Raw genomic sequence first — 14,621 nt, forward strand, 5'->3', positions numbered from 1 at the left:
TGTGCAAGTTTCATTTCCATTTCTTCCTAATTCCTTTAAATCCTTTTATTAGTCGCGATTTACCCGCTTTCGCTATCCTTAGCAAAGTGCGGTCGTGACACATATGGAGAACGATGCCTATTTGGGAGAACGATGCATTACTTAATCTTACTGTACTTCAAATCTTACCGTTCATTCTGCTACGTTCCTTCGTTAAAGGATAATCACGTCAGCACGCATTTCATAATATATATCCCTTCCGTTTCTTTATAGTTGAGGCAAAACTTTTCGATACAAAGTTTAAGAAAGGAATGTTGAGTGTTAAATAAATAGATAAAAAAGTAAGAAAGAGAAAAAGGTGGAGATAATAAAGTAAAAAGTGAATAAAGTAGAGAGGATAAAGTAAAAGAGAGTAAAATAAGAAAGGAAAAAAAGTTACCATATTTATATGACTCAACTATGAGGGAACTTTCCGAAATTGAAAAATGACTCTACTATAAGAGAATGGAGGGAGTACTCCATTCGTTCCACTCTATGTTGAATGTCCCACTCTGAATGACACATTTCAAAAAATTAAAACATCTCTCTCTACTTTATTCTCTCAACTTAACTCACAAAACAATATTATACAAAATTCCGTGCCAAAATAGAAATATTTCACTTAAAATGGGACTGATAGAATGAATAAATCTGAAACTTATAAACTTGAAAATAATACTAATGAAATAGAACTTCAAATGTTAGAGTCGTCATTTATTTATAGCCTCATTTTAACTTATCTTGACTTCAAAAAAAAATTAGACTTTGTGAAGGAAATGATGAAAAAAAATAGCAAAATATAGACCTAATAATTTTATAGTAATTAAATATGAGTATAATAATTTAGTTAAATGTAGATCCATTTATAAAAGGAAAATAAATAAGATTTAAATTATAAAGATATAGTTAAAGACATTTTTCACGGTTGGATTTGGGGATGTCAATCGGATCGGTCTAGTGGGTTTCAGACCAACCCTATTCAGATTGCGTGTCAATCGGATGCGGACTAATCGGATTGTACTTTTTTTGAGTTATGAAAATTCAACCCTAACCCTAAAAGCTCGGGTTTCAAGCTAGCCTAATGAGTTTATCAGGTTGCTACCGATAATGTTAACATACGATCAATCCATAAATAATGATGAAAATTAATTATATTTATAAAATATAAAACATTTAACTATGATAAATTTGAGATATATGCTTATACTCAAACATAAACATGATCAAATACTAATATATGAGATTTGTGCAAAATGAAACATAAACATATTTCAAAAAATTTTAAAGCATGTTATAGAAATTTAAATACTATTTTTTAGCTAGTTTGTAGTTTTTAATTTATTTCTTTATTATTATATTAATAAAAATTAACATATAATTTATATATTAATATAAAATTAAAAGTTTTTTTAGTCATCTATATTTTAAAAATAATCAATGAATTGTCGATTTATGGGTCAAACAAATACAGAACAATAGAAATTTATCCTATTTTTAGGCCAGCACATCGTGTTTCAGATCTAATCCTAACAAATTGGGGGTTAATTAGGTACGGGCTATCAGGTTGCAATTTTATGAAGCTAAAAATTTCCACCCTTAATCCTATAAGCTTCACAAGCTATTTGACCAACCCATAAAAATTCATTGAAATGATAGACTAATTAAAGGAATAGTATGGAATTCGAATGCGTGAGGATATGTAAAGACAGCTGAAATGGTGTAACAAAAAAATTTAAAAAAACAAATTGTAACATAGTTAGAGTGAACATGCGAACACAATGCACTTTTTCAACATAGAGTAATTTTACCTATTTCATTAATCCCGATTCCTCTGTAAGTCTTATCTCAAATTTCAAATACGTTTTAAAGAGGACATTTAATTAAAAGTTGTAAATTCTAGTTGCTATTTCCATCATATTAGAGTCATTTTTCTAATACGTTTCAGAATAATGGAGTCATTTTTTTTAATAAAAATCAACACATTTATTCTCCTCATTTTACTCTCTCTTACTTTATTTTCTTTTCATATTTCTACTTTTTCATTTACTACTTTATTCTTCATTTACTTAACTCACTTAACACAATTTTTCTTAAATTGTATGCCAAAAATAAACGACTCAACTACCACTGAACAAAGAGAATACTTGCTATTTTACATACATAAGTATTAAAATTTATTACTAACAAATCATTATTTTATCTAATTTTATAATTAATCAATATTTAGTTCTAATAGATTAATATATAAATCATATTTTGACAAATAAAATTATTTAATTCAATACTCTCTCTATCCACCAATACAAGAGCATAACCGGACACGAGTTTTAAGAAATATGGTAGAAAATGAGTTGAAAAGGTTGGTGGAAGATGGGTCTTACTTTTATATACACCTCAGTTTTATAATGAAATGTGAGTGAGATAAAGTTACAGGAATGTGAAGTCTATTACCAAAAATAGTAAAAAAAATAAACGAAAAAAGTTTACTAGTGGACGAAGAGAGTATAATACGATGTTATTTCACTGACTAAAGATGACGTCATTTCTGCTGATGTCCGATAGAGCCATGTAAATAAATCATCAAACTACATTAGCATTAAAATTTTGATTGACTGCAAAATCAGAAAAATCAATAATTTAGTTGCAATATCAAAATACTCCCTTGGTCCGCCATTAGGAGTCTCATTCATGGGTGACACGAGTTTTAAGAAATGTTAAAAAAGTGGGTGGAAAAAAGTTAGTGGAATAGGGGTCCCACTTGTATATATTAGTTTTAAATAAAATGTGAGTGGAATAAGTTAGTGGAAGGTGGATGGGACCCTATTATCATTTATGGTAAAAGTAAACCGGGACTCTTATTCGTGGACGGACTAAAATGGAAAAACGAGACTCTTATTCATGGACGGAGGGAGTAAAAACTAACGGTTTGATCAATTATAAGAAAGCTGACACTATAAAATCATAACTTAATTGAAAAATTAGGAATTTTTGGACAAATTATCTAAAAATGTTGGACAAATTATCCTTTAGAAAGGACTTTCGAAGTACTCCCTCCGTCCCATTGAAGATGACCCACTTTCCTTTTTGGTTTGTCCCAACCAAGATGACTCATTACTTAAAATGGAAACACTTTTATTTCTACTTTATTCCCTCTTTCTTACTCTACTCTCTCCTCTTAACACACAAAAGTTAACTGCATAAAATTCCGTGCCGCCCAAGGAAGGGGTCATCGTCCTTGAGACTGAGGGAGTATGTCATAAATTAAGAGATCTTCTGACATCCACGATGGGTCTGCGTTTCAGTTGTCCTCATTTAACAATGTGATACATCAAGGGTTGAGTTTGGAAATTTTGCTCTCATTAATTTATTTTTGTGTTCTAGAAAAGAATATAAGCAATGCACAAAAAGTTCTATGTAGAGTTTGATAATGAGGGTGTAAACAAGATAAAATTGATAAATTAACTAGCCAAAATAATGTTACTGTACTTATGTTTTTCACTATCTTAACTAGGCGAAGCATAGTTAGGCTACCAAACGATAGAATTTCATTAATCTTATTAAATTCAGTAACAATGGAGATAATTGTAGTATATTGTATTGTTATCTATCATAAAAAATTTATTTAATTTTTTTATATTATTTAACAAATTATAATATATATAGTATTTTTTAATAAAATCCATGTGAAAATTCTTTTCTTGATATAACTTGCAAAGTAAACAGTAGGGTTATCAATTAGGTCAACCAAATGAATTTCGGACCAACCCTACTTGGGCTGCAGGTTCGAGTGAATATTCAATCATAACCCTAAATATCCGGGCTGCTGCCGATAAAATTAACATATGATCAATCAATACATAATAATGAAAACTAATCTTATTATATGATGTAAAACATTTAATTATGATAATTTTGAAATATTCATTTAAACTAAAGCGTAATTAAATGCTAATTTAAAATTTGTATGCATAAAATAAAAATTAAACATATTTTGATAAATTTAGAGTATATTTTAAAAATCAGAATATTTCTATGCCCTCATTGTCCCACAATAGGAGTGATGCACTTTTTATTAGCACTAAAAATAACTGCAAGTATACATGGTAGATCTATTATAGCTAAAGGTCAGTACCGGGTTGTCGAACACGGGGAATAAGATCATCGACTGACTACCTTCTACTAAGCATCTTTTACTATTTGGAGAACCAGAGAGTTTTTGAAAATTTTTGAAAACAATTAAACTGGAAGCAGTTAATCACCGATTGCAACAAGAGAAAATATATGAGATAAGAGAATTCCAGGGACGTGCGTTCACAATTATGGTTATACAAATTCCAACTACAATACCTTAGCACAGTTTATACTTCGATAGAACGAGTCACACTAGTTATGCCCATGCGGTACAAGCGTAGATTACTAACACTAGGGGTGTCAATCCTAGATTCGTAACTAATAAAAGCTCCTAAGACCCTTGAAAAGTCATCACTCTCAATTAATAGTGCCGTTTTAAGGGAAGCTAATTGTAGTGTCTATTAAGTGGATCTAACTCGTCAACCTCCTCTCACGATTATGTAGCAAGTTATATCAAATCAACATCGAATGTGTCACTCAAGCATGCAGTATTACGGAACAACTTAAGGAAGAAACGAAGTAAAAACAAAACGGATATTAAATAGAAAAAGGAATTGTATAAACCAATAAGAGATACTAACACATCCCTAAAATCCTATGAATTTAGTTACACGTAATAGAACAATCTAAAAACATAGTTTGAAGGGAAAGCAATGTAACAATAAGAACTAAAGTGATAAAACCCAAATGTAGAATCATGTAGCCTTGATCTCTACTTGAATCCATCTTCAACCTCTTGCACAACGAAGATCTCTCAAATATTATGCTCAAGAATTGTTAGGCAAAAGAGTATGTAAAAGTGTCTATGAATGAAGAGGTTTGAGGGGGTATATATTGGGAGAAATTCGAATCCTATGGATATAAGGAAAAGATTGGCTAATTTTGGTAAAATTTGGAGAAAATCTAGGTCAAAACGTGTGCCGCGTTTTCGCAGCGGACCGCTGCACCTTGGCCAGCGGTCGCTGTGCGTTGCCCGTAGCTTTTGCCCATTTGTGTAGCGGTCGCTGCATGAGTTATAGCGGTCGCTGCAAATTAGTCCAGTGGCTTCGGGACCTTCTCGAGCGGTAGCTACACACTTCCCAGCGGTCACTGGGCGTCTTCAGATTTTTAGCTACACACTTCCCAGCGGTCGCTATGGGCCAGCGGTCGCTGCGACACACGCAGCGGGGCGCTGGGCGTCTTGAATGCTCTAGATTTCCATCTTCGACTTTTTCTTATCTTTTTAGCTCAAATATGCACAATTCTCACAAAACATGTCAGTCAAAAAACCCAAATAGATAAAACATGTAAAATACGGACATAAATTGCGATCTAGACATTAAAAACAGACCAAATAAGGGTCCTAGAACAGTGCAAAATCCGAGCGTATCAAGGAGTCTGAAAGAGCAGGTGTTTTTGGGGGTGTTGTGTTATGTGTAGGGCTGGGTAAAAATACCGAAATACTGCCCTTATCGTATCGAAAAAATACCAAAAATACCAAATTTTTGGTATACCGCAATTTTCGGTAAGATATCATACCTTACAGATTTATTTCGGTACGGTAACGGTATGAATTTTTATATACCGAGGTATACCGGGGTATACCAAAAATACGGTATATACCATAATTTTAGGTATATACCGTAATTTTCGATATATACCGATATCAATATATGCCAAATTATACTTTTACCAAACAAATAAATATTTACATGTAGAAATCAAATCTTGCCTCATTATAGTTGTCGGCTAATCATGTAAATATAAAATCAAATAAACTCAATTAGGAAAACTTGATATCGTTGAATCAATTAGTTTCAAACAAATATCGTTGAACGTTGTGTGATTGGTGAAGTTTAATTGTTGCAGTTTTTTTAACATTATTTGAATATGTTAGAGTTTGATTAAATTTCATGTCTTCTAAGTATTTTTAAATATTATTTTCATTGTTTTTGTATTTAGAATTATTTACAAAATAATGAGATTTTGGTATGTCGTACCGTAGTCCGATATAATGTAAACTCTGGTATACCGCACAAGTACAGTATACCGAGTTTAGGTATGACATATTGAAAATAACGTATGATATCGGTATTGAAATTTGTAATACCGAAAATAAGGTATACTGAAGTTCGATATACCGAAAATATTGGTAAGGTAAAGGTATGATTTTTTCTCATATCGAATTTTCGGTAAGGTATACGGTATGATGGTTTCGGTAAGGTATACCATACCTATCCACCCCTAGTTATGTGCAGATGTCTATCCAACTGATCAGGATGAAAATCCCAACCTAGCTGAGTCGTTGGCACGACAACCTAAACCTGGTATCAATAAAATTCCTCAACCCACTTCTACTGGCTAGTATAGTGGACGTAAGGGTCGAATCCCACAGATATGGACACGTTAGGACAATCGTGGTGATAATCTGGAAGGTTTGGTTAGCTACCACGCTTTGGGTTGAGGTTCTACCTAGACAGGAATTAAATGTGGTACTCTACTGACTGGTGGACGTGAAAGTGATCGACATGTGGCTATGTACGTGAGAGTGGGGGACAAGGTATTTTGAAGAAATGTGGGAAGGAAACGGTTACTAAATAAGGCAATATGGAATAACAGAGAATATATAGTGGTTGGGTGGCTACTCTGACAAGTCTGTATGGTACCAACTCAAAAGCAAAGGACAAAAGTAAAAAGTAACTAAAAAGTAAAAGTGGTCCTAGAAAAAGTGGATTGTGATGTTTTCTTCTTCAACAAGTATGCATAGAATTTAAATGAACACAAACTCCATGGATGAACTCAGATTCACAGCTTCAAACATAAGATCCATAAATTAAAAGCTTAAACTCAAAGATTAACAGCTAATAACTCCAGATTACTCCTACTGTCTAACATGCAAGGTGGCGACAGTGACGTAAAATGAAAAACTCATGCACAAAACCTTAAACCGAAACAAAGAAACTCGAAATTTCAGTTGACAAACCCCGATCCAGCCTACTCAAACGTAAACATGCTTAAACACTTAGAAAATAAACGCGATAACTAGATCTAAGCTACCTAGGCAGAATGAAACATATTCGAACCAAAAGAGATGCATAAAACAAACTTCATTACTAAGAGCATTTGGATCTTAACAAAATACTTCAAAAGATAACAAAGATTTAAGTTATGCAGCAGATCCAACGAAAGAAAACAAGTAAAGATTTAAACTAAGAAAAAGATTAAGATTGTTTTGCCACTCCGGGCGATGAAACTGCTACTACTATTAGATGAATTGGCTGGAACGATGGTCGATGATTTTTCAGTGGACGTTTGGAACTTCAGGTGACCATGGCTGTGGCAAGGAATGAGAAGATGTGGACAATGCTGAAGGAACTGATCATTTCCGAGAGAGAACTCTAAGTGGCTCCTTTTATAGGGAGGCTTGCCCTTACTTTTAGAGTAGACTTTCTTCGCGAAATGACTCCTTTGCCCTTGTTTGTGGTTGATCATCCAAGCAATCCTTCTTCTCCATCTCGAGCCTTCTCTCTGGCATGCATTCTGGTCAGTATTGCACCTTTCTAGCGCTCTTTTCACCTGAGTTGTCCGAACCTTCTTCTACTGACTTGGACCCTTTTCCTACACACTTAAGCAACTTCTTTGCGGATAATACATGTAATTCATGACATACTGACCAGTAACCAAGGCCTAAAATACGACTTATCAGAGTCCTATTCGGTCTGGACACGAATTTTAAGAAATATTCCCTTCGTCCACAAAAAATAGAGCAATTTGTGCATGGTATGAGTTTTAATGTAGAATTGGTAAAGTAAGAGAGAAGGAAAAAAAAGTAAGAGAGAAAGAGAAAAAGTAAGTGAGAAGTAGTGTTAGTGGAATGATGTGTAGGGTTATTATTTATTGAAAACTTTCCATAAATGAATGTACTCTATTTTTTGTGGACGGCCAAAAATGGTAATTGTGCTCTTTTTTTGTGGACGAAGGGAGTATAAAGAAAAGTGGGTTGAAGAAGTTAGTGGAATGTGGTCCCACTTATATATCTATATGAATTTGTATTATATACCAAACTAGTTTTAAATGCAGAATGCCAAACAAATCATTATTAAATAATGCGGAGTTCATTACAACTTTATTTGGAGGTCATTGATACACTCAGATTTTGCATTGTTTTAAGGCCATTATTTAGTCTATTTTGCGTGTTAAAGTTGCATTACATGTCCATTAATTACATATTTTGTCTATTTTGATATTTTTACGTGTTTTATGATAAATGTGCAAAATAAAGCCTAAAAAGATAGCAAAAAGTCGAAGATAGAAATCTGAAGTATTCGAGTCGTTGCCAACGATCGCTGAACAGGTAGCGGTCCGCTTCGAAAATTTGAGCTGAAAAGAAGAACACGCGCAGCGACTGCACCGGGAGATTCAATAGCTACGGATGATTGCCAGCGACCGCTAATCAAGAGACAGTAGCTACAGAACAATTTGCAGCATCGCTGAACAAAGTGCAGCGGCCCGCTGGAAAAACGCGGCGCGCAGAGTTGACCTACTTTCTCTCCAAGATTTACCATGCTATGTTGAATATTTGTCATATTAAGGAGCACGAAATTAAAGGGTATAAATACCCCTCAAGCTTCATCAATAGGATCATCTTTTGCGGCATAATTTCCAGAGATAATATTTGAGGGTCCTTCAATTGTTCATCAAGATCAAATGCGTTTGAAGAAGGATTCAAGAGAAGATCAAGGCTACAAGATTCAACATTTGGGTTCTATCATTATAATTTCTTATGTTTTGTTTGATTTGACTAGAAACTATATTTTTAGCTTATTCAATCATGAGTAACTAAACTCATAAAATTATAGAGATGTGTTGGTAACGACTTTGGTTATACAATTCATTTTTATTTAATATTTATTTTGTTCTTTACTTCGCTTCTATTCTCAGTGTTGGATAATTGCTTCATGTTTGAGTGATACATTCTGTGATGATTTATTGGCTTGTAACATAATCTTGAGAGGAGGTTTGCGAGTTAGAATAGTTTAGTTGACGTTACAATTAGCTTCCCTTAAATCGACACTGTTAATTGAGAGCGAGAACATTAGGAGTCTTAGGAGCTTTTAGGAGTTATTAATCTAGGATGGACACCCCTAATGTCTATAATCTATTTTATGCCGCATGGACAATATATTTGTGACTGGTTCTAGTGAAATATGAATTGTTCTAGGATGTTGTAATTGAAATTTGTATAACCATAACTGTAACAACACATCCCTAGAATTCCCTTATCTCATCTGATTTTTCTCTGTGTGTTTTATCTGCAATCATTACTTGTTTTAGTTCTTACAATCTTATTTTTAAAAACTCAATTTTTGTGTTTTTCCAAATAGTAGAAGAATCCTATCAGAAAATAGACAATTTGTGATTGTTTTTCCTGTGTTCAATATCTGATATTGACCATTAGCTATACTATATATACTCTGTATACTTGCAGGTTTATTTAGTACTAATAAAAAGTGCATCAGTCATTATAGAGAGTTCAAATACTATATTTAAAAACAATAACCTCATTTGACATAAGTAAAAAAAATCCAAAGTTCATTATAGGTTTATTATTAGTTCATTATAATGAACTCCGTGTTATCTTATAATGATGTTATTCTGCCTTTAAGGTTTAAGAATGGTTTGGTATTGATCACAGTTTTTTAATAAGTTGGTTAAATGTGGACCTACTTACCATTTATGATAAAAGTGAAATACGACTCTTATTATGGGACATATAGAAATGCCAAAATATGACTCTTATTGTGGGACAGAGAAAGTAGTTAATTTAAAAATTTTAATTTATTTATTTATCATTATATTACGAAAAATCTAATGTATATTAAATCTATACAATATATAAAAGGGTAGTTTTGGAGAATTTTACAAGATTGCCGTTTAATTTAAAAAATTATACTCCCTCCGTCCCACTTTAGGAGTCCCGGTTGAGTTCGGCACGGGTATTAAGAAATGTAAAGGAAAGTTGGTGAAAAAAGATAGTGGAATGTGGGTCCTACTATTTTATATTAGTTAATAAAATGTGAGTAGAAAAAGGTTAGTGGAAAGTGGGGCCAATACCATTTATGGAATATTTCAACCGGGACTCCTAAAGTGGGACATCCAAAAATGGTAAACCGTGACTCCTAAAGTGGGACGAAGGGAGTATTAAGTTAAAATGTATAATTAAAGGGCATTTAAACGTTTGATTAAAAGTTAAAAACGTGTGATTAAGTGGAGCCTCTAAATTTTGTAGTTACATCAAGCAAACATGCTATGAAAAGCCTACGTGGAGTGAGTAGGAGGTTTTACAAGGGTTACATTTCGGCTGGTTATATTTTCAAAGACACTAATGTTTAAGTGAATGAACCACAATTTACAAAAATGACGTTTCGGTTTAAGTCATTTGAGGAAATTAGTCGGATTACCAATATAGCGGACGAACCACTTTTTGGTGACTTCAGCATCTTTAATTTCGGCGTTAATTTTTATTTCTATTTCTCCCTAGCCGCTTACTTCTTACTTTTACTGATATTATTGGTGTGATTGTCAATTGTGGTCAGATTGTGACACACTCTACATCTAGACTCATTGAAATACAACTATAAGATCCACAGTACGAGTTGAATTATTGTTTAGTTTGCTCGTTTGTTAAATATATTTTAAACACCTCTTTCCTCAGGCATAACATCCTCTATTTCACATTGTGGAAGATATTGTAGACTCCTATTTTGAACAGATGGAAAGAGTTAAAGGGCAGATTCCTATAGCTATTGTCCAATTCTACAAGCCTACTTTATTTTGAGGTGGGATGGTTTTTAATTATTTATTTATTGAATGTATTTATTTTACAGTGTTGTTACCCGGAATAACTTATAAATAATTTCAGGAGCTGTCCGTGCGAGCACACATTTTAGTGCATCTAGGGTTCACATTAATGCAAATATTGATGAAATTTTCAAATTGAAGGAGAGGTTTGTTTTTGCCCCTTATATTTGTATGTGTTTGCTGTTACATAAGATCATTATAAGATTTAAGCTCATTTATCTGTTTGATATCTTACCATGGGAATTCTATCTTGATAGATTAACTGGCGTGGACTTTTTTGCATGTCATTAATCGACTGTTCCTTTTACATCTGATGAATTTGATGCTCTTGATATTAAATCTCTAGGGGATGTACTACACCTAAAGACATTTTTTTTCCTTTTATTTGATGTTTTTTGTTTCTTCATTGCTAGGTTTTATTTAGCTCACGATTATTTATTGTGATGCATAGGATGCTTCTAAATGGTTATGTGGAAGAATTGAAAATTTCGAATGTCACTATAGCCAATGGTTCTATATGGCATGCAAACGGTGTGCTAGAAAAGTTTCGAAGGTCAGCAATAGGTTCAACTGTACAACCTGTGATGTGTTCGATGGCATTGCCGTTCCAAGGTTTAGCGCTACCCACTGTTTGCCATCTGTTATATTTGTTCCCACATTTACCCATTCTACTTAATTTCATTTTCAAGTATAGATTCGTCGCAAACATTGTTGATTGTATTAGTAGTGCTTCATTGCTACTGTAGGATCGAGAGTGTTTGCATCTGTTGGGAAAACGAGTTGATGACATTCAACTTGGCATAAGGAGGTACTTTTATGGCCCACACAATTATTTACTCTTATTTTCGCATTTGTTTGATTGAACTTTTTTGCCCAGGTTGAAGGTGTTGAATACATTCCTATTGAGATAGAGAAAAGCCCAGGTTGAAGGTGTTGAATACATTCCTATTGAGATAGAAAAAAAGCTTGTTGGCAAAACTTTGCTATTAGAGTCTAACTAAAAAAGCATTATGAGAATCGAAATAATCCACCATATACTGTGAATAAAATTTGCAGTGTAGCTCACATTGTTGACAAATATACTCCTCAAACTTTGGACTTAGAAACTCCAGAAGCAAAAGTTGAGAGTCCTAGAATTTTGAACACGCTCGTAGGGAAGGTGATGTTTTTTCCATTTTATTTTTACTGTGCATGGATTTCCATTTACTAATTATCATTTCATCTCATCTTCCTGAACCGGTCTTTGTTCCACAAGGTTCTATATCTGGTACCAACTATCCAAAAAATTGATTGGCAAAGAGTCATTGAAAAGATCTTTGGATATCGAAATGATAGGGGAGACAATTGTGGTAGGCGAGAAGAAGAAGTTAGTCATAAAGCAGGAGAAGATTTAGTTACTAGATGTTTTTGAAAAGTGTTTTTTTTTTTCACACCTCCCGTAGTTGGACTTGCTAGTCTCTTTTTATTTTGTTATATTGTTTTTTTTCTCAATTTATGTTGCCTACTAAATGTTGCTTTGTTGCCCTCATTGTTGGCAACATTTAGAGGGTATGCACTTTTATTTTAAGAATTTTTCTTATGTTTTTATTGCAGTGACAATTAACAAGAGCCAAGATCGCATGTGGGATTATTTTTTAAAAAACTTGTTTTTAGTCAAGGCCAATTGTATATTGCTGTGTCTAGAGTTACAAATCATGCAGGATTGAAGATTTTAGTTTGAATTTTGAACTTAATAGTACTGTGTCTTCTACTATGAATGTTGTTTACAAAGAAATTTTTCAGAACATATGAATTACTGTTTTATAATTTAATCTACAATAATTTATTTATGTTTACCAATTTTGTTTTACTGTTGACCTATATATGACTTTTTTCCCCATGTTGTCAACGTGTGTTCACAATTTATTTATTACAGATCCAATAAATTTCACCCACAACTTATGCATAAGCTTTAGTAAATAATTAGAAATATTATCTCTATTAGATAATTTAACCCACCACATTATAGTTTTAAATAGTTCAATGTTCCGTGCATAGCACGTTTGAGATACTAGTACCCATAAAATTAAAGGTTTATTTATGGTTATTTATATTAAAAATAATTAATGAAGTGTCAAAATTACATGAAGAAATAATAAAAAATAGTTATACTTAGGTCCAGCCAATCGGATTTTGGGTCTACCCCACTCAGGTTGTGGGCTAATCAAATGCGGGTTAGTTAATAATTGGATTATAATTTTATCGAGTTGTAAATTTTCAAACCTAACCATCTAAATTTAGTGGGGCTGCATTGTTATCCTTAGGGCATCCACAATAGGGCGGACTAAAGTCCGCCCTAAACCCTGATAGTCCGCCCTAAACCCTGCCCTATGCTCCGCCACATTATCATTCTATCCTCCTACCCTTCTACCTGCAGTGTGGCGGACTATAGCCCGCCCTATAATTTTAACTCTTATTTTGTATTTGTTTTAAAATTTTTATGTTTGCAAATATATCAATTAGCAAGAATAAAAATATAAAAACACCACAAATTAAAGGCATATCCTATTATTAGTATTTATTTTTTATTTTTTATATTCTATGCTTGCAAATATGAAAATTCTCGGAATTCATTATTAAATTTAGAGAGAAATTGTGATGGGGAAGAGAGTGGAGTGAAAGGTGTGAAATGAAGTAAAATAAAATAGTGATATATACATAGAAGAAAATTAAAAAAAAAAATTTTAAAAAAAGAAAATGTGTGCATCGTCCGGACTATCCTCCTTACCCCCCACAATGGGGCGGAGGATAGGCCGGAGGATGAAAAAAATGGTGCATCGTCCGCGGAGGATGAATAGGGCGCGGAGGATGGAAGTGGCATCCTCTGTGGTGCTACAGTGGCGGACTATAGGGCGGAGGATGCATTGTCCGGGCTATCCTCCGCCCCATTGTGGATGCCATCCACAATGGAGCGGACTAAGCCCCACCCTAAGCCCCGCCCTATGCACCGCCACATCAGCATTTTATCATCCGCCCCTTCCACCTACAATGGGGCGGACTATAGCCCGCCCTAAGCCCCGCCCTAAACATTTTACTTATATTGTGTATTTATATAATTTATTTAAATATATCAAGCAAAATAAATAAATAAAAACAACACAATTAAGGAAAATCCTACATTTAATTAATTAAAAAAAAGTTACAAAATTAGAAATAAAAAAAAAAATTGCACTACATATAAAAAAACACTAGCTAGTCTAGAGTAGTCCCCCCAACCTGCGGCTGAGGCCATCGATCATCCGCTGGATGCCTTCGATTTGAGTCGGGTTGGTCGCCTGCATCAGGGCGTTGTGCGCGTCCAACAACGTCCTATAGTCGGAGGAGGCCACCAAATCCGTGTAGGCATGTGACGCAGCCAAAGACGGGGCCGTGGTCACGCTCGGGGTCGGGCTTAGGGCCTGGTCAGGCGGCGCCGCGGTGGAGGAGGTCGCCTTGTCCTTGGCCTTGGCAGCCTTGATGCCACGGGGACGCCGCGAGGACATCGGTGTGCCGGAACACTCATCCTCGAACACTGGATTGTTGAGGTCCATTGGAGATGCGCCGCTTTCGCTGCTTGTATAATCAGTGAAGGTGCGCTTCGACGCCCTCTTCTT

Source organism: Salvia hispanica, chromosome 5, assembly GCF_029641045.1.
Source record: "Salvia hispanica isolate PSC_SH4W2 chromosome 5, Shi_PSC_v1, whole genome shotgun sequence".
Taxonomy (NCBI): domain Eukaryota; kingdom Viridiplantae; phylum Streptophyta; class Magnoliopsida; order Lamiales; family Lamiaceae; genus Salvia; species Salvia hispanica.